The sequence below is a fragment of the Mustela nivalis genome (assembly GCF_964662115.1).
Source record: "Mustela nivalis genome assembly, chromosome: 12".
In the NCBI taxonomy this organism is placed as follows: Eukaryota; Metazoa; Chordata; class Mammalia; order Carnivora; family Mustelidae; genus Mustela; species Mustela nivalis.
This window is the reverse complement of record NC_139031.1, coordinates 98,682,347-98,709,137: the sequence shown is the minus strand read 5'-3', so window position 1 is coordinate 98,709,137 and position 26,791 is coordinate 98,682,347. Positions and strand designations below refer to the sequence as shown.

At 42.2% G+C, this 26,791-nt stretch overlaps 1 protein-coding gene across 1 annotated transcript in view; it reads left to right on the top strand.

Moving 5' to 3' along the window:
- The window catches only part of VOPP1 (VOPP1 WW domain binding protein), a 110,514-nt gene that overhangs the window by 10,720 nt on the left and 73,003 nt on the right, over positions 1-26,791 (top strand). The window lies entirely within an intron of this gene.

Here is a 26,791-nt window from a genome sequence, read left to right as displayed (position 1 = left end):
AAACACACTAGAGGGCGCCTGGGTGGCTCAGTGGGTTAAGCCGCTGCCTTTGGCTCAGGTCATGATCTCAGGGTCCTGGGATCGAGTCCCGCATCAGGCTCTCTGCTCAGCAGGGAGCCTGCTTCCTCCTCTCTCTCTCTCTGCCTGCGTCTCTGCCTACTTGTGATCTCTCTCTGTCAAATAAATAAATAAAATCTTAAAAAAAAAAAAAAAAACACACTAGAGAGAGGAAATCATAGACCAGAGGAAGCAGAAGAACAGACAGCAAGCTGGAAGACAGAGTAGTGGAAAGGAATCTAGCTGAACAACAGAAAGAAAAAAAAGGATAATAAAGAATGAGACTAGGTTAAGGGAACTCAGCAATATTATCAAACTTAACAATATTGGCATTATAGCAATCCCAGAAAGAGAAGAGAGAAATTGGGGGAGAAAATTTATTTGAGGAAATAATAGCTGAAAACTTCCCTAATCTAGAAAAGGAAACAGACATCCAGATTCAGGAGGCACAGAGAGCCCTCAACAAAATCAACCCAAGGAGGTCCACGCCAAGACATTGTAATTAAAATGGCAAAAAAGGAGTGATAAAGAATTTTAAAAGCACCAAGGAAAAGGAAGACAGTTGCATACAAGGGAAACCTTCTAAAGCTATTAGCTGGTTTTTCAGCAGAAACTTTGCAAGCCTGAAGCAAGTGGCATGCTATATTCAAAGTGCTGAAAGGAAAAAAAAAACCCTGTAACCTAGAATATTCTGTCTAGCAAAACTGTCATTCAGAATAGAAGAGAGAGAATTTACCAGACAAACAAAAACTAAAAGAGTTCATTACCACTAAACCAATCTTATAAGAAATGTTAAAAGGAATGCTTTATTTGTATAGGAAAGGCCATAATCAGGGGTAAGAAAATTGCAAAAGGAAAAAAATTTCACAGGTACATAAAAACATAAAAAAAGGAGCAGATTGATCACTTGTAAAACCAGTGTGGAGGTTAGGACACAAAAGCAATAGAATCAATTAGAACTACGAAAATCAGTCAAGGATTCGCAAAATAAAAGTATGTGAAGTATGACATACATAAAATGTGGGTGGGGCAAAGATTTAATGCTTTTAGAATGGGTTCAAACTTAATTGACCACCATCAATTTAATATAAATTGCTATATGTACTGGATGTTAAATATCACCCTAACAGTAACCACAAATCAAAAACCTATAATAGATATACAAAAAAAAAAAAAAAAAAAGGAATCCAGGCATATCACTAAAGAAAGCTATCAAACCCAAGAGGAAGAGAGCAAGAGAAGAAAGGAATTACAGAAGAACTACAAAAACAACTGTAAAACAAGTAATAAATTGGCAGTAAGTATATACCTATCAATAATTACTTTTAATGTAAATAGACTAAATTCTCCAGTCAAAAGGGATAGGATTCTGAATTCTTAATTTAAGAATTAATAAGATTGATAAACCACTGGCCAGACTTACCCAAAAGAAAAGAGAAAGGACCCAAATTAATAAAATCATGAATGGAAGGGGAGAGATCATGCCTAACACCAAAGAAATAGAAACAATATTAGAAATTATTATCAGCAACTGTATGCCAACAAATTAAGCTAGAAGAAATGGGTGCCTTCCTGGAAACTTACAAACTACCAAGACTGAAACAGGAAGAAGTAGATAATCTGAATAGACCGAATACCATAACGAAATTGAAGCAGTCATCAAAAACCTCCCAAAAAATGAAAGTCCAGGGCCAGATGGCTTCCCATGGGAATTCTACTAAACATTTAAAGAAGAAATAATGCCTATTCTTTTGAAGTTGTTTCAAAAAATAGAAACAGAAGGAAAACTTCCAAACCAGCTCTGTGAGGCCAGCATTACCCTGGTTCCCAAACCAGGCAAAGACCCCATCAAAAAGGAAAATTACAAACCATATCCCTGATGAATATAGATGCCAAGATTCTCAACAAGATCCCAGCTAATAGGATCCATTAATAGTACATTAAAAGGATTATCCATCATGATCAGATGGGATTCATTCCTTTGTTGAAATTTTTAAGGTACTTTTAGGAAACATCTTGCATTTGAGTGTTTTTTAGACTCTCTATTATTTTATTTTTCCAACCTTTCTATTTATAAAAGATGCTGATGATGCCCAAAAAACAAATAGTCTAGTCAAGAAATGGGGGGCAGAAGATATGAATAGACATTTTTTCAAAGAAGACACGCAGATAGCTAACAGACACATAAAAAGATGTTACTATCACTCTTCCTCAGGGAAGTACAGATCAAAACTACAATGAGATATCACCTCATACATGTCAGAATGGCTAAATTAACAACACAGGAAAGAACAGACATTGGTGTGGATGTGGAGAAAGGGGAACCTTCTTACACTGTTGGTGGGAATCGAAACTGGTGCAGCCATTCTGGAAAACAGTATGGAGGTTCCTCAAAAAGTTAAAAATAGAGCTACCCTATGACCCAGTAGTTGCTCTACTAGGTTTTATCTAGAGGGTGCAAAAATCTGATTTGAAGGGCACATGCACCCCAGTGTTTATAGCAGCATACTCTAAGTTATGGAAAGAGCCCAAATGTCCATTAACTGATAAGAAAGATGTGTGTGTGTGTGTGTGTGTGTGTGTGTGTGTACACACACACAATGGAATATTGGTTACAAAAAATAAAATCTTGCCATTTGCAAAGACATTGATGGGGCTAGAGTGTATTATGCTAAGTGAAATAGGTCAGTCAGAAAAAGAAAAATACTGTATGATTTCACTCATGTAGAATTTAAGAAATGAAACAGATGAACGTAGGGGGAAAAGAGAAAGAGGGAAATCATGAAACAGACTCTACTCTTTAGAACAAATGATGGGTTGCTGGAGGGGAGGTGGATGGAGGGATGGGTTAAATGGGTTATACACATTAAGGAGAGCACTTTTGATGAGTACTGAGTGTTATATGTAAGTGATAAATCATTAGAATTCTACCATTGAAACTGATATTACACTATATATTGTCTAACTGGAGTTTAAATAAAAACTTGGAACTACTAAACTAAACTAAACTAAACTAAAAACTATTGAAAAAAAAAATGGTGATGTGATAACTAGCAGTAACTTAATAGTTGGCTTACTACATGCCAAACGCTGGTTTTAAAAATTTTGGTAATTTCGAATTTTCCTTTACTCTTTTTTTTTTTTTTTCCTAACTTGCCTGAGGTATACTTGCCAAATGTTTTACACATTTAAGGTGTAAAATGTGATGTTTTGATGTATGTATACATTATAAAAAGATAACCACAATCAAGCTAATTAACACATCCATCACCTCATATAATTATCTTTTGTGTATGTATTGTGGGAACACTTAAGATAAACTCTCTCAGCAAATCTCAAGTCTACAGCACAGTTTTATTAACTAGTTACCACGCTGCACATTAGCTGTCCAGACCTTATGAATCATGCATAACTGAATTTTTGTACACTTTGAACAATATTTCCCCATTTTCCTCTTCTCCCAATCCTTGGCAACTATTAGTCTATTCTCTGCTTTTGTGAGTTTGACTTTTTTTGATTCCACATATAATTGAAATAATGTAGTATTTGTTTTTATGTGTCTGGCTTGTTTCACTTAATATAATATTCTCTAGGTGCATTCATATTGTGAAAATGACTGCTTTTTTTTTTCTTTTTAAAGGATGAATAATACTGTATTTTTTATAAATAAAAGCTTTTTAAAAAAATCCATTCACCCATTGACACTTAGGTTGTTTCCTTAGCTGTTGTGAGTAATGCAATGAACATGAGAGTTCAGATATCTCTTCAAGATAGTGATTTTATTTCTTTTGGGTGTATACCCAGAAGTGAGGTTGCTGGATGAGGTGGTAGTTCTATTTTTAATTTTTGAGGCACCTCCCATGTGTTATCCATAATAGGTGCATCAATTTATATTCTCATGAATGGTGTACAACAGTTCCCTTTTCTTCACACCCTTGTCAACAGTTCTTATCTCGTGTTTTTGATAGTAAGCCATCCTGATAGGTGTGAGGTGATATCTCATTGTGATTTCGATGTCCTGTCCAGATTGGTGACATTGAGGATTTTTTTTTTTTTTTGAGGATTTTTTTGAGGATTTTTTCATGTACCTATTGGTCCTTAGTATGTCTTCTTTGGAAAAATATCAGTTCAGATACTTTGCCCATTTTTTAATTAGGTAATTTGTTTCTTTGCTATTGAATTACATGAGTTCCTTTATATTTTACATATTAACTCCTTATTAGATAATATGGTTTGCAAATATTTTTTCTGTTCCATAGATTCCCTTTTCATTTTATTGGTTGCTTCCTTTGCTGTGTAGAAGTTTTTAAAGTAAAATAATGTCCCACTTGTTTCTTTTTGCTTTTGTCAGCTGTGCTCTTGGTGTCTGTCATACTAAAAAAAAAAAAAAATTGCCAAGACCAATATTTTCTTCTAGGAATTTTATAGTTTTAGATCTTATATTTAAATCTAACATTGGAGCATTTGACTGGCTCAGTTGGTTAAGTGTCTGCCTTCGCTAGGGTCCTGGGATTGAACCCCACATCACGCTCACTGCTCTATGGGGAGCCTGCTTCTCCCTTTCCCTCTACCTGCTGCTGTGCCTACTTGTATTCTGTGTGTGTGTGTGTGTGTGTGTGTGTGTGTGAAATAAATAAATAAAATTTTCTAAAAAATAAATCTAATCTTGAAATGATTTTTATCTGCTTGAATTTGTTGAGACTTGTTTTGTGAAATAACATGAATCTATCTTGCAGGATATTCCATTTGCACTTGAGAAGAATGTCTGTTCTTCTGCTGTTGGTAGGCAGTACTGTATATGCCTGTTACAAAGAGTGGAGTCTCTGAGTATTATATTGCTATCTGTTTTCTTCTTCAGATCTGTCAGTGTTAGCTTTATTTATTTACATACTTTGATATTGGGTGCATATATATTTATAGCTGTTATATGTTGAATTTTATCTTTATATGATGGCCTTCTTTGTCTCTTTTGATAGTTTATGATTTAAAGTTTCTTTTGTCTGATATAAATCTTTTGTCTGATATAGCCACCCCTGCTCTCTTTTGGTTACCATTTGCATGGAATATCTTTTTCCATCCCTTTCCTTGAGCATGTGTGTATCTTCAAAGCTTAAGTGAATCTTTTGTATGTAGCATATAGTTGGGTCTTTTTTTTTTTTTTTTTTTTTTTTTTTCAAAATCTGTTCAGCCACTCTATTTTTTGATAGGAGAATTTAATCCATTTACATCTAAAGTTGTTATTGATAGGTAAGGACTTTCTCTTGTCATTTGGTTCATCATTTCCTGACTTTGTTGTAGTTTTTGTTCCTTTCCTCCTTTCTGTGGTCTTCCTTTGTGATTTGATGATTTTTGGGGGTGTGTTCTGAGTCATTCTGAATCATTTCTCTTAATTTTTTGTGTATCTAGTGTGGAATTTTGCATTGTGGTTGTCAGGAGGCTCACATGAAACACCTTAAAGTCTAAGCCATAAATGTACCTGCAGTTGCTACAAAAACTACACTTCTGCTCCCTGCCCAAACACATTTTGTGTCATTGATGTCACAATTTTGTGTGTGTGTGTGTGTGTGTGTGTGTGTTGTTTGGCCATTACTGCACTATTGTAACCATAGTTATTTTTAATATTTTTGCGTTTAACTTTTTATACTAGTTAAAAATTACTAGCATTATGGTATTGGATTATTCTAAGTTTGTTTATACATGCACCTTTACTAGTAAGTTTTGTGTTTTGTGTGTTTTTTTGGTTACAGATTAGTATTCTGTCATTTCAGCTTGAAGAGCTTCTTTTAGCATTTCTTGCAAGGTAGGTCTAGTGGTGGTAATCTCCCTTAGCTTTTGTTTGTCTGAGAAAGTCTTTATCTCACCTTCATTTCTGGAGGACAGCTTTGCTGGGTATGTTATTTTTAATTGGCAGGTTTTTTTCTTCAGCACTTTGAATTATCATCCCACTCTCTTCTGGCTTGCACAATTTCTGCTGAGAAACTTGCATATAGCCGTATAGGGGTTCCTTTGTATGTGACATTTTTTTTTCTCTTGCTGCCTTAAAAATTGTCTCTTTATCTTTGGCTTTTGATCATTTAATTATAATATGTCTTGGTGTAATCTTTGAGCGGATCCTATCTGGGAACTTTTGCGCTTGAAGAACCTGAGAAAATCTGGGAAATTTTCAGCCATTTTTTCCTTTAAACAAACCTTCTTCTCTTTTTGTTTGTCCTATTTTCCTTCTCCAGATCCTTATAATGCACATATTGATTCACTTGTCCTCGTCCTATAAATCCTATAGGTTTTCTTCAGTCTTTTTCACTTTCTTCTTCTCTGACTGAATCATTTCAAATGACTTGTCTTTGAGTTCACAGATTCTTTCTTCTGCTTGATAGAGTAGTGTTGGGGTCTCTATTGTATTTCTTTTCTCATTCATTGTATTCTTCAGTTGGAGAATTTCTATTTGATTTGCTTTCCTTTTTGTTGAAATTTTCATTTTGTTCATGCATTTTTTCCCCTGATTTTGTTGAGCTACTTTTATTTTTTTAACCTCACTGCGCTACCTTAAGATGATTGTTTTGAATTCTTTGTCATGAAATTTATATATATCCATTTCTGATGTGTTGGTTCCTAGGGCTTTATTAGTTTCCTGTTGTGTTGCTGGTTTGACTGATTCTTCATGCTCTATGTAACCTTGAGCTGATGTCTGTGTATTTGAAGCAATAAACACTTCTTCCTGTCTTTACAGCTGGTTTTACCAGGTAAAGACCTTCTCCTGCTGTGTCCCTGGATTGATGAGACTGCCCTCAGGATTGCAGTTGAGGAGGGCAATCTCTCTGTTACTGGGTCTGCAGTTGGGTCCAACACTGGCAAATGAGGGGCGTGGATAGGTATGGATCCTGCCTCTATTCTGGGTAGACAGGACTGACTCTGAGACTGTAGTTGGTAGGTTTAGAGGCTGGTTGTAGGGCCATCTTCAGGTCTGCAGTTGGTGAACCTCACCAGGGAGGTTGCGGATGGCTGTGGTTCCACCTATATCCTGAGTATATTTGTACCAGGTTTCTGGGTGGCAGCACTGCCTTCTGGACCAGGGTAGAAGAGGGTTAGAGTAGGGTCTCAGGGTTCTTCGGGATCTACATTTGGGACTGAGGTTGGAAGACCTGTCCTTGGGGGCCTGTACAGGCATATCTCCTCCAGTTCCCTGAGTTTATGGCATTGCTTGCAGACTGCATAGTCCTGGAACTGAGTCACAGGGCTGCCACAGATTCCACAGCTACATGTGAGGCCAGTGGACCTGCTGCCAGGGGAAAAGATGGCTGTTTCTGGGTCCCTGGGCCAGCAGGAGTGACTCTAGAACTCCTTCTAGTGGGGCTTGGGGTCAGGTCACAGGACCACTCAGGTCAATCAGGTCTGCGGTTGGTAGGTGTGATAAAAGGGCCATGGGTGGATGTGGCTCCTCTGGTGTCCTTTGGTAGCTGTAGCTGGTTTTAGGACCATGGTTAGGCTGGGTTGGAGCCAAGCCCACAGGGACTAGTCTGCTTTCAGTCTGTAGCTGGGTTCACTGCATACCATTGGGGCATGGGCTTGCCTTCTCCAAGTGACGCTTTTTGGTCTTAGGCTTCATTGGGTTTTGCAGCTTCCTACTTGGATCCCAAAATTCCCACAAAGAGACTTGTTGCCAAGTGGTTGTTTGTGCTGGGGAATATGAGCTGGGCCCTGCTGATCTACCATCTTGCTAATGTCCTCCAAGTACTATTTTAAGTACTTGACATTTCATCTTGACAACCTATAAGTTCAGTGCTTTGTTATGTCCATTTTTCAAAGGAGCCAAATGAAACACAAGAGATTAAGAAGCTTGGCCAAGATTTTCTAGCTAAAGCCAGTCTTCTTCCCCCATCAGTTTGACATCAGAGTCTTTGTTCTGAAATAATGTCTTTCACCTCTGCCTTACGTTTTTAAGTTTATATCATGATAGAATTTTCTTCCATGCAGGTTCATTGTGGCCTGGCCTGGAAAAGGTTCCTGGTGGATGGCTCATGTTTTGGGCTTTTGAGTTGTTAGAGACTGAAATTCAGTCTTGTTTTTCTAAGTGATGTGTCTTTCTTATAAATAGGAACTGGAAATCTACATGGTGGTAATTTTGTAGATTCATGGTATCCAAAAGCAGATAATAAACTTAAGAACTGAAAGGTGGCTGAAAAAGTAGCATGCCCCCTTGGGTTGTCTTCGTGGCCTTTGAGACCTGTGCAAATGATCATCTTTCCCTGGGTTGTAGTCGGGGGTGCCTCCTGTTCACCTGACGCTCTGTGCCGTGATGGGGGCTCAGAAGAGGCTTGGCAGACTGTCTGGCACCTCATGACTCCAGACACAGCCTGCGGAGGTGCTTGGTGAATGCAGTGGTGCTCAGCAAATGTGTTCTACTTCAGAAGTGTGCATGCTTGGTCCCTGCAGGCAAATGAGAGGCTCCTAGAACACAAATCCATTGTCTCTTTGCCATGTACAAATTACGAGGAAGGAAAAATCCACCAGGAAATTAGAACACATAGAATAGAAAATAAAGAGTCAGTTTTAGTTTTGGTTCATGAACTGTTTTCAGTATTTTAAAATGTATATTTATTTGCTCTATTTTATTTTCATTAGTAAGACCTCATTGGAAGAATTCTTGTGTGAGTATTCTTTATTTCCCGAGAATTATACTTCTTGAAAGGTCTTTGTAACAAATTATGTGAATGGAGTTTGGTTTTCTTTTTAAAACTTTTTTTAAAACTTTTCATAAGGGGGCACCTGGGTGACTCAGTGGGTTAAAGTCTTCTGCCTTCCGCTCACATCATGATCTCAGGGCCTGGGATTGAGCCCCACATCGGGTTCTCTGCTCAGTGGGGAGCCTGCTTCCTCCTCTCTCTCTCTGCCTGCCTCTCTGCTTACTTGTGATCTCTCTCTGTCAAATAAATAAATCAAATCTTAAAAAAAACCCAAAACTTTTCATAAGGAATTCTATTCTTAGCCAAGGCTAAGAACAGCTTCTCACATGAAAATAATTCACCACTGCTACTATAATTAATAATGAGGTAAAGGGCGTGGAGACTAGGAGAAGCCTGTACCTAAAGAGCTTTTGGTCCTTTGAAACGTAGAAAAAGGGCCATCTGGAACCACCTGTTAGAGCTGGACCTTACGTGGCGGGAGTGCTGTGCCAGGCATTGTTCTGATTGTACACCTTACCCGTGTTCCGGCAGTAACCCTATGAGTCTCCTTACTCCACTTTGCAGATGCATAAGCCAAAGACAGGAAGCTAAGTGATTCATCAGAGATCATGCGTGCAGTAAAAGGAGGTAGTAGGAGTTGCTTTTTCCAGTTTTTATGTGCGAGGACACTGAGGCACTAAAGGTCAGTGACCGTCACAATGTCTATGCAGTACTAGCCTTCAAGGGCTGGGGTCGTGGCTGGGGAGAAGGGAGGGAGCCACGGACTGATGGACTGATGGGCGGGACGTGGAGCCATCATGGCAGCTGGGCGTGTCAACACAGCCCCCTACTTTCCCTGTTCCCTCCTGCCTTCCCTTCCCCGTTCCCATGTGCAGCTTTCCTTCTTTTTTCTTTTCTAGTACTTCTCCAAAATCTGCAGACAGATGGATAGTTTTTTAAGAGACTTTTAAAATGCATATTTCTCCATGGAACTTCAGTTTCAGATGGATTTGTCTTTTGGCTTAGAAGTGTGTCTTAATGTCATGGTTTAACTTGGAAGCAGCATCTCTTTAGGAAGATAACCTTGCACCTGCTTTTCTCTTTTCCGGCACAGAGCAGGGCGGCTCCTCCTCGATGGGTCTCTCTTTTCCATTATCTTCCCAGACCTCTCCTTTGTACTTTGGATGTTGGTGTCTCCTGGGTTGGGTTGAGGCCTTTCTACTCTCCTCATTCTCTGGAAAGTCCTGGGGAATCTCATCCATGACTAGATCTTCAGTGATCGTGTTTATGCTGATGTCTCCAAAGTCTGTGTCTCTCACCCAGGAATTCCCTGCTGGCCTCCAGCCTCTGTTGGTCCAGTAGCAGTCTCTGCCAGGGTAGCCAAGGTCTCTCTGATCCTGTATCTGAAGCAGCTCATCCTTTCCCCAGATGCCCTGTTTCTATCTCAGTGGCCATACCTCTCACCCAGGCTGCTACTCCCAAAACCTGGGGCCATTCCAGCCCCACCTCAATGCATCCTCTGCCCTACTGATTCTTTGTCCTTTCAGTTTTTAGAATACTCCTCTCCCAGGCCTCTGTTTTCTCTCTACCTGCCTCATTCCAGGCTATTCTGTCTTATAATCTCCTCCTTCTACCTGTGTGATCTTTTGAAACTTTAATGCAACCTGTCACTTCCCCCCACTGAGAACATTAATGGACCTAAAATTCCCATCAGTCTTAATTCACGGTGCCCTGCAGTGCCCTGGTAGTTCCTTAGATGGTATGTGGTTGAGCTGGCCTGGCCCCTGCCCTCAGGACTCCCTGCTCTTGCCCTAACCAGGTGCTGTGTCCAGTAGTGAGGTAGCAGGCATTCATGATTGTATATGTTGTATCTTCTGAGAATTAACTGATCACTTTACAGGTTTTGGAGCCTGTCTTACCAGCAGGAAATAGGTAAGGACGAGTACCTTTGTGTGGGTAGTTCTCTCTGCCTCTCCTCTTTACTATCAATCACATTTCTGGATAAGCTTGTGCAATTTGGAAATGGCAGAAGATGGGAGGGAAAGAGACCCAAGATTATAAATGATTTATAAATTACTCAAAGGGTGAGTAGCAGCCAGGGTAGCCAAGATGCATCTGTACAGTGTCTGTCACAGTATAGTCTTTCTGAATGGCGTTCCCTGACTGGTACAGTGTCCAGCCTCTGATGCTAAACAGGACAGACCCAGGAATAGCCCTGCTGTGAGGCTCCAGGGTCTGGATGGAACTGATGACTGGCTGCTGGGCCCAGGAAGAGTGTGAATGAAGGTATGGGCTCACAGGTACGCGTGTACACAGGACCGTGAGTGTGTGGGGTCAGGGGCGGGAAAGTGGGGAACAGGGGACTAGAGACTCATGTAGGATTGAGGGAAGTAATCTACTTCTGTCCCTACTTTGTTTCATTGGTTTCTTTAAGGGAAATATTTAAACCAAAACCAAAGATGTTAGGCCTAGATCTATAATCTAAATATTATTTGTTTTGTAGTAGTTGAAATGGAGCTTACAGCCAACCTAGGAACCCTGTCTTAGGATCTGTATCATAGGTCAACGTCCCGTGTGTCCCTGGCTAGTGTTTTACATTCCTCACTCTGGAAGCAGGCCCCTTACAGAGATCTGTATTTTGAAAATTCCATCAGCACACCCTGACTGCTCCTCTCAGGTGGTGCAAAAGGAGAAATGAAAATACATCCCCATGTAGTTCTGCAAAGTGGTTGAACTAATTGTTAGGAATTACACTTAAAATGGTCCCCCAAACCCCTCCTTTTTGAAAAACAGGTTCTTGAATCCAAATTTAAAAATAGGCAGCCTAGCAGATGAACTGCAAACCCTTTCTAACAGTGGATCTTGGTAGGGGACACAAATATTAGGAATGAGATTTTGAGATATAATTGACTTCTATGTCTATACTGTTGCTCCCTGAATGCTTCCAAGTTCACTTTATTTTAGGAAGATTGGCAGCTGTGATTATGCTGTCAAGCATTTGTCATTTTGCTATGGCAACAGCATTAAGACCCAGACAAAATGCTACACCCTGACTTGGGTTAGAATAGTGCAAGGCACAGATCTTGGTTGCATGTCTTCTAAAGTGTGTGAGCCACTGCTTAAGTCTGCAACAAGCAGTGTGAATAATTTCTCCTTTGGGTTCAAGGGGAGAGTCTAGGAAATCCTGTGTCTTGTCTCCACGGTGTTCTGTCACCTTTCTGGATTTGGCAGAGTTGAGTGGCTCAGGCACTGGGAGGTCTCCTGGGAGAATAGGGCTCCCTTGGCTGCATTCTTGCTTTCTTCAGTGAGTGAATATCCTGTGTCATTGATCTGGTAGATTAGACACCTGCTTTAGGAGGGATGTTGGTCTACATGACCTGAGATCTCCCTCTTTTGGGTATAATGTGGTAGAAAGAGGGCAACTTTGGAGCCAGACAGATCTGTTTTAAACTGATTCCAGCATTTTCTTCTTGGGGATGTCACAGCTTTCCTGGACTTCATTTGTAACACTGCGGAGGGAAGTCATGCTTGTGTCGCAGGGTATATGAGCTTAGAGATCCTGTGTAAGTGGAGAGGTCTGCCAAGTAATAGATCTCCAATAAATGGTGGTTGCTCTCTTTAATATGTGTTTTTGTTTTTGTTTTGGATAGGACAGCCATTTAATTTCAGATGGTGATGAGAAAATCTTTGCTAACCCCATCCCCAGAGTCAGTGTGGAGAGAACAGCTTTTTAAGTCACTTTAAGCTGCTTGGGAGGGGGCATCAGCTAACTTGTATTCCTTCTCTTACTGGTGTTTCTAAGTCCAAAAGGTGCTTATATTGGTCCATCTTATCTAGCTCTTTAAAGGACTGCCTTCCCCATAAAGTGCGTACTAAGAACCAGCAGAGGGCAAAGACCTTGACAATAATGGGTCCCACTACTTCCTTTCTTCTCATCTCACTGGTCCCTAATCTGTCTCTTCACACTGTCCCTCCGCCTCTCCACCTCCTGCTCTGTGCGAAGAGAAACACCCTCTTTCTCTGCCTAGCTGACTCCCTCACCGCTCAGTGTTTCACTTAAGAGAATGGAGTAAGACCTCCTTTGTCTCTCTCTTTTGTGCATTTAGACATCCACTTGGATGGGAAAATGGACCTTTGGGATATGCCTTGAGGAGTGCTCAGAATCGGAGTTGGCACTAAACAGTAGGAAATTTTCACCCACACAGGTCGTACTGCAAACACTGATTTCTAAAGTTTCATATCCTAATGGTCTAGGGCATTACTTGATGTAACAAAAACTTACATTGACTCTAGAAGTGGTTAGACTACAGCAAGCATGGCGGCCGGTTGTTCTGTCCTGCAGACTCCTGCTGATCTGGATGGTAGCCACAGCTACTGTTCATCAAGGAGTGCCTTGCTGAAAAGAAGGAACACGGCTCTGATTGAGGAGTGAAGTCGGCTCTGGGGGAGGAGAAGGGCATGTGCAGTTTCTGTTAGTAATTTGCCAGCCAAGCCAGAGTGCTGTGTTTTCCTCCTAGAACCTACCCACTTGCTTTTGCTTGTGCTGTTCCCTCCTCTGGGAATGCCCTCTCCCTCTGTCCGTCAGTTGTCATTTCAAATACAATCTTCTCTAAGCTCGTCCTGATCCCACAAGCCAACGCAGGCTCTGATTTTCAAAATTCATGGTTGAAACATTGCTTTATTCATTATGAAAGTTAAAATGATGCATTTTAATTGTGAAATAATTGAAAAAGAAAGAAATATACAAAGAAACAAGAACAAGGTACTCATCATTCACCATTCTTAGAGATCAACTATTAGCATTGCATAATGTTTTCTGTCTGACTGTTTTCTTTGCATTTTTCATGCAGGAGTCCTAACCTATATGCCGTTTTGCATTTTTCTCTCATGAGCACTGCCGTTCCATTAACAAATACTCGTAGACATTTTTGTGGTCGTGTAATCTTTTATGACAAGGCTATGGACTGACTCATCGGTTCTGATGGTGGCTAGTTAGCTTGTTGCCTATTTTCCTATGCTTTAAGAATCCTTAGATAAACATCTCTGTGCATTTGGGATTTCCTAGAAATGGAATAATCAGACCACAGTCTGTTGACAGATTTAAAGATTTGTCTGATCTGTCTCGCTAGACTGACTTTTGGAAATCTTTTTTTAAACCAAATTTATACTTCCAGCAGTGTACATGACCACAGGGTCCAATATTATGTCTTTGCTTATTTGGACAAAAAATATGAGATATCCCTATGAGATACAGAGTTTAAAATCTTAGCACTTCTGGAGCGCCTGGGTGGCTCAGTTGGTTAAGCATCTACCTTTGGCTCAGGTCATGATCCTGGGGTTGTGGGATCAAGTCCTGCATCGGGCTCCCTGCTGGGCGGGGAGCCTGCTTCTCCCTCTCCCTCTGTCTGCCACTCTGCCTACTTGTGCTCTCTCTCTCTGTCAAATAAATAAATAAAATATCTTAGCACTTCCTTGCATTTGCTGGGTATTGGCAGATTTTCTGTCTCAGAGAGAGGCTGGCAGGTCTACCTGCTTGCCCAGGTTCCCATTGTGCCCAGTAGATTGGCTGTCTCTCAGCTGATGTTGGGCCTTTGGTTTTGATGACTGACACACACAATGCTAGGAAACGGAGTTCTGCCAGAAATCCTTGGGTTACTGTAGCAAATGAAATGCTGTGTCCTCTCCCAAGCAAGGGCATTTTCTGGGAAGTAATACCTGCTACTCATTTGTTCAAGCTCCTTGACCCTGGCCATGTGGCTCTCAGGCCCCTGTGTTCTTGAGAGTTGTCTGGTCCTGAAGGGCGGTCCAGGATGGTATTCCTGGTCAGGGCAGTCAGTCTCTGCAGTGAACAAGATGGGAATAGGGTAAAAATGAGCTTTTTTCTCATTTGGGAGCACCATAGCTTTTTTTTTTTTTGTCTCCTTCAGGAAGGAGAGGAGTGCAGGCTTTTTAATACATAGGATTATTTTTTTTTAAAAGAGAGATTTTTTTTTTAAATAGAAAAGTTCCACACTCTCTTTTCTGGAAAGCCCGTAATGTGTTCTTCATACTGCTGGACATGGATGTGCTCTGTTTGGAGTGAAGTGTTTGGGGTAAAGGAAAGAGAGAAAGCAGTTCACATCAGCAGATGCTTCCTTCTTGTGTTTTTGCTCCCAGGGTAAGCTAACAGCCATGTGCAAGGTGTCAGCCAGTGCGGCCCTTCTGATTATCGCTCTCGGGAAAATGGAGAATATGGAGCAGACCCTGTTTCTGAGAATGGGAGAAAGGGAAAATACCTCTAAGAACATGGCATCTGCTTCAGTCTCAGTTGCAAAAGTGATGTTTGAGGGTCATTTCCTTCCTCTGCTTTTGTCTGGATGAGCCACAGTTTTGGGTATTTTAGTAGAAATTAAGGCATGGGCCATATGCATCTGTCATCAGTCTACTGTTCCGAAAGAACTGTGTGTGCCTGACCATAAGGGTCACCCGCCCTAAGTGAAGAACAAATGATTAAGGGACTCGGGCCACTTGCTAACCTTGTCCTGTGACTCTGTAAAAATGGGCCTTTACTTAGCAGCCTGGGTATTTCTAGTACTTGGGAACTGTTTACAATGAACTGATCCTATCTTCCTCATTAGACCTTTAGGTCTGTTGCGAGCATTCGGTCTCCACGTGGCTGGACATTAGGTACTGGCACATCTCTCGGATATGGTATTCTCCCTGCCAGGCAGGACCTCATGTGACCTTCGCCTTGTCCCTTCACTTCCTAGCTGTCATGCCTCACATGTGGGTCTGTCCCAACCGCTGTTGCTCCAGGTGGCCTCTCCCACTATGAGGTTGTTCCTAGACACAAATGGTGATAAAACAAAGACACAGATTTTGTTAGGTATTAGGAGATGCTGGGATTTCATTATCGTGAGGTACCTATTAGAGAACCCATAATGTGTGCCATCTTTTCCTCGTCTTTCATATATTATCATAGATTATCAAAGCTTCATAGTTTAGAAGTCTATCATGGTAAGGGTGTGGGTAATTACAGAGTATGTTTCCCACATTTCTCTATGCAGTCTTGGGCCAAGAGGAATATGGTAGATTCCAGCACAAGGCTGATAAAAGTAAAGATAATTAAAGTCCATTAGCGAGAGCACACATAAAAGAGAATTTTATAATTACCAATAGCAGACTTGATCGCCCACACTATGTATATTGGCCAGCCAGCGCAGAGAAGCCAGTATGTTTGGGAGCGTGTGTGATATCCGAATGCAAAATACTGGGTTTGCTGCTAACGGAACTGATGTAGGTCACTGTGAGGAATGACAAATACCCATTTTAGTCTGTACTGTGAGAAAATGAGCCAGAGACTTGCTAGGCACCCTCCTAGGTATTGCAAAGTTCTGAGGGACGGAGAACTTGAGCCTTCAAGGTCTGGTCAGTTGGCATCTGACCTTCTCAAACTGGGGCACTGCGGTGTGCTAGGAGAAAGGAAGAACACAGCATCAACCCCGCACATCTGCCAGGAGCCTCCTTAGAATGTCACGCTTTTAGCAGGGGAGGAAAGGTAGTCCTTTAATTTATAAATAACTGAAAACATGTTCAGGGAACCTAATGCAGCTGCATCACGGACGGGAATGCCACAGGTGTGAGTATTTGAGGTAAAGCTCAAGTTGTTGAAAGACCTTGAACTCCCCTGAGGAGTGTGATTGAAGACCACATCTCTGCTCTCTTGTTTTCGTTCCCAGAATCTTGTGTCCATGCTCTTGGTATTGCCAGGGGGCACGGTGGCAAAGAGGTAGGAGAAGTATTGACAAGGACATGAAGCAGGGACTGTGAAACTTCTGGTGTGCTTGTGCGGAAGGGAGAGATGGTGTGTGCAGAAGCCACAGGGCCCGGGAGGTAACTGGCCTTGCACGGCCGGACTAGCTCCGTCTAGTAGTGTAAGGGCCTATTCAGCCAAAGCGGCCCTACCCTGGTTGAACTGCCATTTTGTTATAAAACTTAAATTGGCCTTGCCCGACTCAGGGGAACTTATTTAAAAGCAAGTCAGGGAAACCAGTCCCATGTAACAAAGTTCAAATACAAGGGTGGGTCAGGCCAGAGGAGGTATTCAATCAGTTGGGGTGCGTACTGTCTCCTAGCTACCAAGGAGTATGGGCCCCGCCCTTGGGGAGCCTTTTGGGGCCAATCCTAACCAAGGTGTGATAGGCTAAATGTCTACTAGGGTAAATTGTAATTCATTTGGTCACCTAGCATCACTCTCGAGTTTCCTGTGTGTGTTACAATCTCATTAGCCACCAGTGTGTGGCCATGCCCAACCACATGGCCTTTGCTCTATAAAAGTTAGTCTGAAAGCAGGGAGGGGTCTTCCTCTTCTGTAGGGGCGGCCCAACCAGTCAGTTTGATGGCCGGTTTGATTCCTGATGCTTGGTGTGAAATAAAGCTTTGCTTGACTTTCGCTTTGTATCAGTCTCGCTCCTTTAATCACGGACCCATTATTGGGGTACCCAATTTTGGGGGGACCCAAGTAGGTAGCGAGAGGGAGGAAGTGTAGATAGCTAGCAAGGGCTCATCGTGGGAAAGGTGTGACAGAGCGGCAGGCACTGCTCAGGGCTAGCTGATTGTGGACAGGTTTTTGGATTTTTCATGGGTTGGAAATCTAGATTTTTCTGTGAAGTATTCTTATCTTAAAACTGTTGTGGTCCATTGGGACGCCTGGGTGGCTCAGTTGGTTAAGCGGCTGCCTTCGGCTCAGGTCATGATCCCAGCGTCCTGGGATCGAGTCCCGCATCGGGCTCCTTGCTCGGCAGGGAGCCTGCTTCTCCCTCTGCCTCTGCCTGCCATTCTGTCTGCCTGTGCTTGCTTTCTCCCCCTCTCTCTCTGATAAATAAATAAAATCTTAAAAAAAAAAAAAACACAAAACTGTTGTGGTCCAAACAAAACACAACCGTGGGTGGCTAGTGGAGATGGCCATCCTCAACTCAGCTTCCATTAAGGCCTTGAATGATTGGCACATTCAGTTCTCTGTATACAGAGATCTCTGTAGAGCTATTTCCCTGCTGTCTCTCCCATTTGCAGGATTCTGTAACTTCCAAGAAGCGGACAAGATTTATTGGTCTATAGAGACTTAAGTTTAAATTACAGATTCCTATATTAAAGAATTCCTAAATGTCAGAGAAGAACAGAATTTCCCTATAAAATTAGACAAATGCCCTGTCTGGTGTCAGTGTCTTGTGTGGCATCAGCGTTAGAAATACCTCAGAGGTCTCCTTGCTCCTGCTCCACAGAGATGTGACCGGGTCTGGCCTGGATGCTGGGAGGCATTAGGTGTGCCTAACGGACTGGACTGCTGTGGAGTAATACCCAACCCGCTACGCATTCCTAGAGCTGGGTCGGCGCCTCCCACAGCCTTGCAGCTGACCTGGGGCTGCTAAAATCCAGGTCAGAGGGATGACTGATTGCCTGGCCTGCCATAGTGGTCCGTTGGCACAGGGGTGGGTCCAGAGAGCCGACTCTTCCCTCGCTTCCCTGCTTACCCGCTGAGTCATCTCTGCTCCTGCTGGTTCATTCATCTGTACTGAAGGCTGCTGAGGAGAGTGCCCAACAGCAGCTTCCAGACTTTCCGTCAGCCACTGGAAGAATAGTGTGATCCTTACCACAGTGTCCTGCACAGCCCTGGCTGACCTGGCCCTTCGCTCCCGCTGCAGCCTCTTCTCCCAGCTCCTGCCTTTACCCTCTGTATTTCAAAGCCAGGGACTCTAATTCAGGTTTTTGTTGTTGTATGTTTGTTTTGGGTACAATATGTACCCACAAATCAACATATTTTTAATTTGGGAATAATTTTGGATTCATGGAAAACTTGTAAAGCTAATATAGAGTTCCCGTGTGTTCTCTTACCCAGTTTCCACTAATTTAATGTCTTGTAGTGCCATGGTATGTTTGCAAAATAAGAGACATATGTTGACATACTACTATTAATTGAACTTCAGGCTTTGTTTGAATTTCACCATTTTCCCCAATTTTTCTGTTCCAGGATCCAATCCAGGACCCCGTACTGAATTTAGCATAATTCAGTTTTGAATTGCCAAAACTTCCTGCTTCCCTTTTCATTAGGTGTTCACTTTCTAAGACAATTCCAGTTTAGTGAACGCCCTGGGGATAATTGCATATTCATTTGCGAGTTAATTTTTTGGACACAGGGAGCCTTAATCCCCTGCCAGATGATAGGTCTAGTGGCTTAGAAGGCACAGCATCCAAACCGGATATAAATGGTGGCTTCTCAGGAGCCTTTGCAGCAGAATAGGAGCAGGTGGTTCCTGGGCACACTTTATCCATCCCTGAGCTCTGTGGGACGTGTAACCAGTTGGCCTCACAAGTTGGGACGCCCAGCTGCAGTCATCCCAGAGTGTAATCATACCTGTGTTTATCTCTGGGTGGATTCAGTTATACACACCAGCTGGAAGGGATGGGGATGGGACAGGAAAGAACACACTTCTCCCTCCCCAGCTGGTGCAGCTTTGACTGTGCCCAGGCCTGACCCGTGCTGTTTGTGTGCTCCTTTGTGTTGAGGGTTGTTGGACACTGTCTGGGAACTGCGGGTTCTTCCACTTCGCAAAACCGGCGGCTGGAATGGTCCAGAAGGATGCCCCTCCTGATGCGAATGTTTCTCTCCCAACCTGGTCTCACCTGGTACCTTCTTCTTTGATAGAAGTAGTTATCATGGGTAATGTTGACTTTAAGTGGTTTTTGCTGTAAGCAACAAGTTGTTTCTTTTCTTTTTTAATTTATTTTTTCAGTGTTCCAAGATTCATTGTTTATGTGCCACACCTGGTGCTCCATGCAATACCTGCCCTCCTTAATACCCACCACCAGGCTCACCCAAACCCCCACCTCAGTTTGTTTCTCAGAGTCCACAGTCTCTCATGGTTCATTTCCCCCTATGATTTCCCCAATTCACTTTTCCTTTCCTTCTCCTAATATCTTCCATGTTATTCTTTATGCTCCACAAGTAAGTGAAACCATATGATAATTGACTCTGTCTGCTTGACTTATTTCACTCAGCATAATCTCCTCCAGTCCCGTCCATGTTGATACAAAAGTTGGGTATTCATCCCTTCTGAAGGAGGCATAATACTCCATTGCATATATGGACCACATCTTCTTTATCCATTCGTCTGCTGAAGGGCACCTCGGCTCTTTCCACAGTTTGGCAATTGTGGCCATTGCTGCTATGAGCATTGAGGTACAGATGGCCCTTTGTTTCACTACATCTGTATCTTGGGGGTAAATACCCAGTAGTGCAATAGCAGGGTCACAGGGAAGCTCTATTTTTAATTTCTTAAGGAATCTCCACACTGTTTTCCAAAGTGGCTGCACCAACTTGCATTCCCACCAACAGTGTAAGAGTGTTCCCCTTTCTCCACATCCTCTCCAACATTTGTTGTTTCTTGTCTTGTTAATTTTGGCCATTCTAACTGGTGTAAGGTGGTATCTCAATGTGGTTTTGATTTGAGCCTCCCTGTTGGCTAATGATGATGAACATTTTTTCATGTGTCTGTTAGCCATTTGTTGTCTTCTTTGGAGTGTCTGTTCATGTCTTCTGCCCATTTTTTGATGTGATTATCTGTTTTTTGAGTGCAAGAAGTTATTTCTATTTTTCTAAATTATTTTTTTATTTTTAAGAAAAGTCATATAAATTGGAATGTTAATAGGACCAGATTTTAAAAAATAACTCCTTCATATTTCTACTATTATGGTGTGCTTCTCAGAGGCAGCTCTTTTCAACCTTTTTTATCTGGTTCTTTTAATATTTGCTTTCAAATTTTAAAACAATACACGTACATCTAGCTTTTGATTCAGTGATGTTAGACATTGTTCCATCTCTCTTCCTCTCTCCTCTCAGTGTGTTTGGTTGGATAAATACACACACAATACTGTGTGTGTGTGTGTGTATATATATATATATATATATATATATATATATATATGGTATTCAGTTAAATCCATACTCAGTATCCTCATTATTATGACTGTTTAAATGTTGCTGACTGTTGCCATGTAGAATACTAATATTTCACTTCTTTTATTGCACAACCTTTTTGTTTTCCCTTGAGTTCAAGCTGGCTTCATGTTTTCATTAGCTTAGTTTATTTTGTTTGCTTGACAGAGTTCCCAAGGTGTCCACGAGCTCTATAGAGCTCACCCAAAATTTCCGGTTTAAATATCAGATTATATTTGTCAGTCCCAGGTACCTTCTGGGGAGATTTTCCTGGAACCCTCCAGTCTCCTGGGCCAGTCACATCTGTTCTCCCTGGGAAGACCCAAAGGAAGATTTTCATCACATTGTAGTATCAGAAAGACTTTTCTCTCAAGAAAGACTGTTTCTTCTCTGGATTTATTTTTCCCACCTGATGGCCCCTGCAAAATTGTGGTTGATCATGTTTCTGTCTCTGTGTGTTGGTCTCTGAGAGCCGAGGGCGGCCATCTCCTCCTCCTTTACTGCCCCAAACTGACAATACCATGCCATTTGGTATATTTATTTTATTCCCGTGTGATCATAATTTCCTCCCCATGTTCCCTTTCACTCAGCTGTCATCTTTCTAAAAATGTATTTTACAAATCACACAAATTCATACATGCAAATTTTTCTTGTATTTTTAAAAACAGCTTTATTGAGATGTAACTCACGTACCATACACTTTGTACATTTAAAATGTACAGTTCAGGGCACCTGGGTGGCTCACTCAGTCAGTTAAGTGTTTGCCTCCCACTTGGGTCATGATCTCGGGGTCTTGGGATCGAGTCCCGCATCAGGTCCCCTGCTCATCGGGGAGCCTCCTTCTCCCTCTGCCCCACCCTCTACTTGTGGGTTTTCTCTTGCTCATAAATAAATAAATAAATATTTAAAAAATAAATAAAATGTACAGTTCAATATATTTTAGTATTCATATTGTTACGCAGTCATCACCATGATCTAAATTTAGAATATTGTTCATGTCCTAAAGGAAACCTGTACTCATCAGCAGTCACTCCCTATCCTGCCCTCACCCAGCCCCAAGCAACCACTGATCTGCTTTCTGTCTCTGTAAATTTACTCCTTCTGGTCACGTTGGAGACATTGAGTCCTGCAACATGTGGTCTCTTGTGATTGGCTTCTTCCCTGTTACAGCAGGTATCTGACTTCATTCCAGTGCATTTGAGTTGATTCCACTTTTGGCTGTTAGGAATAATGCTGCTCCAAACATTTGGGTATGTTCTAATTTCTCCTAAGTATATTATACCTAGGAGTGAAATTGCTGAGTCATATGATAAGTCTGCTTAGCCTTCGAGGAACACCCAGACCTTTTTTTTAAAAGGGCAGATCTACTCTTATATTCTCATCAGCAGTGTATGAGGGTTCTAATTTCTCACCTCCTTGCCAGTACTTGTTATTGTCTGTCCTTTTTAGCATAGCCATTCTGGTGAGCGAGGAGTGCTATCTCACTGGTTTTCACTTTCTTCTCCCTAATGACTAATGATGGTGAGCATCTTTTCATGTGCTTATTGGCCATTTTTATGTCTTCTTTGAGAAATGTCTCTTCAAATCCTTGGCCCACTAAAATATAATATCTTTATTGACGTATAATTCACGTACATGCAATTCACCAATTTAAAGTACAATTCAGTGGTTTTTAATATTATGACAGAGTTGGGCAAGAATCACTACACTCAGCTTAAGAACATTTTCATCATCCCCCACCCCCAACCCCCCAAGTACCCTGTAACCATTAGGAGTTATTCCTTTGGGTTGTCTTTTTATTATTGAGTTTTAAGATTTCTTTATACAAATTCCTTATCAGCTCTATGATTGGCATAAATTTTCTCCCATTTTATCTTGCCTTTTTACTCTCATGGTTGTATCTTCCCAGACTAACAGTTTTAGGTCTTGATGCCATCCAATTTATTATTTATTTATTTACCTATTTGGTACTTTGTTTTGGTGGTGTGTTTTTCTCTTGTATCTTTAACTGGTATTTATTTCTGTAAGCCTCCTCAGACCCTTTTTGAGCTCTAAGTCACACATAAAAATATATAACACACAGTAGTGTAACAATGGCTTCTGTCTCTCCGAGCGTATCTTGGTGGGGAATTCAAGGGTAAATTTGTTGATTTTGTTGCCTTACTGGAGGCATAGTTCAGGTGCAAAATAGCCTTTTCTGTGTCTGAAGGGATCAGTAGCCTTCAGTCAGTCTTCCTTAAATATTCTATATGTTTAAATTTCTTACTGTCTGCTTCGGATAGGCATCAGGCTGGGCAACTGGTAGAACAAGGAATAAAGCTAATTCTTGAGACTGATGAGCGACAGAAGCAGAGTGAGGTTGATGTCTGCTCCTCAGCACCGTCTGGCCAGGCCTCATCCTGACACAGGGTCATTTTACATCTGCTCCGAGGCGGGCTGAGGGAGACGAGAGACACAGGATCTGCTCAGCAGACAATTAGAGAGTTTGTTTGTTTATTATTGTGTGTGTGTGTGTGTGTGTGTTCAGCGATTCATTAGTTGCACGTAATACCCAGTGCACATCACAATGCATTTATTTTATGAGCTTGATAGACGTTTGTTAGCTGGCCAGGGAATGTAGCCAACATTTGTACCATTATTTCTGTGAGAGAATGGATCCTAAATTTAAATCACCAGTTTGGAGATAGAGTTTTGAAGTATGATCTGTTTCTAGATTGGGATGTACATGTGTTAATTCATTAGTGTTCTTTTCAGTAGCTTTTCCATCGCATGGGGGACTGTGTGTGTGTGTGTGTGCGCGTGCGCACGCACCCACGCTTTTGTGTGATGTATGTATGTATGTGTATAATCATGCTTTTCCATTTATCCTTATCCATTTGCCCATATAGTTGGTTCTGCAACCATTTATCAAGCCTGCCTTTGGCTGTTGCTGTCCCAGGACCGTGGCCGGAAGGCAGGATGCTGAGACCTCTGTCCCTCAAGACCTCACAGTCTGTTGTGGGAGAACATGGCAGGGTTTGCTAGGAGCAGTGGTTCTCACCCATGAAGGAGCCGATTATCCAGTTGTGAATCACTCAGAGCCTTTGTTTGTCTTCCTTTTGGCCATTTCACAGCTCATTAGTTTTGTTTTAAGGATGGATGGAGAGAGAGGAATAGGGAGAAACTGAATTCAGTTTGTCTGAAGCTTTGTTTTAAACAGGTGAATTCCATATGAAATGGCATTCTTAAATTATCTGGGGATTTCATCTATGTTGATCTTGCTCTTTATTTTTATAGATAGTTGATCTGATGGTTTTAATTTTTTAGACAAAGTTTGTGTATATGGTTGAAAAAGGTATTAGGCAGAAGGTGAGGGCTTCTCTTCTCCCTATTACCTCCCCAACCCGAGACTTTCTCTGCATAGGGAGCTACTATCCGTCTCCTATCAGCTACTATCAGTCTACTATCAGCCCTCTGAATTTTTATTTTCTAATTTATATACTCAGATACTTTGTTAAAAGTACACAGATCATACTAGACACAGTGTTCTGCATCTTGTTTCTTCTTTTCTTCTTAAGAGATATTACTTAGAGATATTTCTCTATCAATGTGTCTGAACCCACCACATTCCCCTGAGAATTACAGAGTGCTCCTTTATGTGAATGACGATGACTCATTTAATCTGCTTTCTCTTGAAGGATGTGTAGGTAGTTTCTAGCTTTTTGCTGTTACACACAGTGCTCTGTGAAACTTCTGGACAAGTATCTATCTCATGCTTTTCTGCAGGTTTGCATGAATGGATCATTACGTATGCCATTAAACCATGAAAGCTCATAGTTTACAGTGGTTTTTGGCTGGCTGTGGAGTTGTGTGGATTCTAATGGTAGTATGATTAATTGTATGTGGTTTGAGTGCAACCTGGTAGAAAAGCTCATACTCAGATTTTGAGAAAATACTTGAGCTTTAATTAGAAAAGGACTAAAATGGGGGCACCTGGGTGGCTCAGTCGTTAGGCATCTGCCTTCGGCTCAGGTCATGATCCCAGCATTCTGGGATCAAGTCCTGTATTGGGCTTCCTGCTCAGCGGGGAGTCTGCTTTCCCTCTCCTAGCCCTCCTACTGTGTTCCCTCTCTCTCCGTGTCTCTCTCTGTCAGATAAATAAATAAAATCTTAAAAAGAAAAAGACCAATATAGGGGCACCTGGGTGGCTAAGTCATTTGAGCATCCAACTCTTGATTTTGGTACAGGTCGTGATCTTAGGATTGTGAGATTGGGCCCTGTGTCCGACTCCGTGCTAGGTGTGGAGCCTGCTTAAGATTCTCGCTCTCCCTTTCCCATCTCCTTCCCCCTAACCCCCTCCCCCAAGTGTGTGCTCTCCCTCTCTTTAAAAAAAATACAAAAGGAAAGAAAGGAAAAGACCCAAGTATATTGTCCATTTCATGGTGTTGAACTTATTCCTTGCATCTTTGTATTACTTTGGAGGCTGGATGGATCACGACTAAGTTTTTGGGCTTGGGGACAGGTGGAAGGACCAGTGTAGCTTGGTTAGAGAAGATAATTCCAAGCAGGAAACAGGTAGCTGTCCAAAGTGCCGACTGCATAAGAGATGGCATTGGTGAATAGCACCTACCCGTTCTGGTTTTGTAGTCCCAGACTTTTCAGTGGTTCATGTTCTAGAAACACTTTTCCAGTGAGCAGGTCCTGGAGACAGAATCTCTAGATGAGCAGTAAAAGTCTCCGACTGTTAGCAGCTGAAGAGAGAAGTGTCCTGAAGCCCGGGAGAGCTGAGGCAGCTGAGGGCCAGAGGAGGCAGAAGGCCTCGGGGCATGGCCGAGGCCGGAGCTGATGCCTGGGTCCGGCTGTGGAGCCTCCTTGCTCACTGTGAGCTGAGGTTTCCCCAGGGGGACCCTCACAGCCTCCTCACCAGCTTGTGGGGAGCAGTTGTGGAGAGCAGTGTCGGGTGTGGGCAGATCACTGCTCGGATGTATGCAGGCCTCCACCCCGGCTGGTACTGCCTTCGACATGTACTAGTACTTACCAAGTGGATTTTAGCAGAGTGAACTTTTGCAGATGGGTTGAGAATTGGATTTTCCTTTAAAGGCTTTGGGATAGTTAGAAGTGGGAACATGTGGCAGCTGTTGGGAGATGACTGTTTCTTAATGGCTTGGGCAAGTTGGGGCAGGCCCATTTTTGGTGCTTTTACAAACATTGTATCCTCATTGAATCCTTATAATACCATCAGTGAGGTAGATATTATTGTCTATATTTCAGTGAATGAGGATATTACTGGCGTTTTATTTGTGATCGGTCTGTAATTGGCTTCATTTGTCTGACCTGATCGATGGCAAGTAGCTGTGTGCCAGCTGCTAACTGCTCCTTTGCTCTGTGCCTGTCCCAGTAGCCGGTGCAGGGCTGAACCGAACACAGGATACTCTCATGCATGCTGATGGTTAGATGGAAGCCTGACTCAAAGTTTGAGCTTCAGAAAGGAGAGCATCATAGGGCGTGTTGTATGTTATCTTCCTAGAAACTCAAATGTGGCGTTACTTTGTCCGACTTACGTGCCTCTACTTGCTCAAAAGTGTGAAAGCTGTGGACACCTTGGTGCCCCAGTCGGTGAAGCACCTCCTGATTTTGGCTCGGGTCATGATCTCAGTCAGGGTCCTGGGATTGAGTCCTGCGTTGGGGGGCTCACACTCAGTGGGGAGTCTGTCTGAGGGTTTCTCTCCCTCTGCCCCTTCCCTTGCTTGCTTGTGCGTTCTCTCTCTCTCTCTCTCAAATAATAAATCCTTAAAAAAAAAAAAAAAAAGGTTTAGTAGCTCTTCTGACTGGGTTTGGTTCACATAGATTTTCGCTTGGTAAAAACAGCCCTGGGTCTTATATGTGAGCTAAGGCCCATCTGACTGAGAGGAGAGAATTCAGTGAGACATTTGGCTCCGTCTTTCATGCCATAGCTGAGCTCTGTGGGTTTGGCCTGAGGAAACCAGCAGAAGCCATCAGAGCAGAGCAGACAGTATCAGAGCCAACCACAAGCAGCCTTCCCCTCCATGGAGGTCCCACTCGGTCGGGAGGAGGGGATCTTCTAGGCCTGCCGCTTCGATAATTAGGGTCAGTTGTAGAAGCC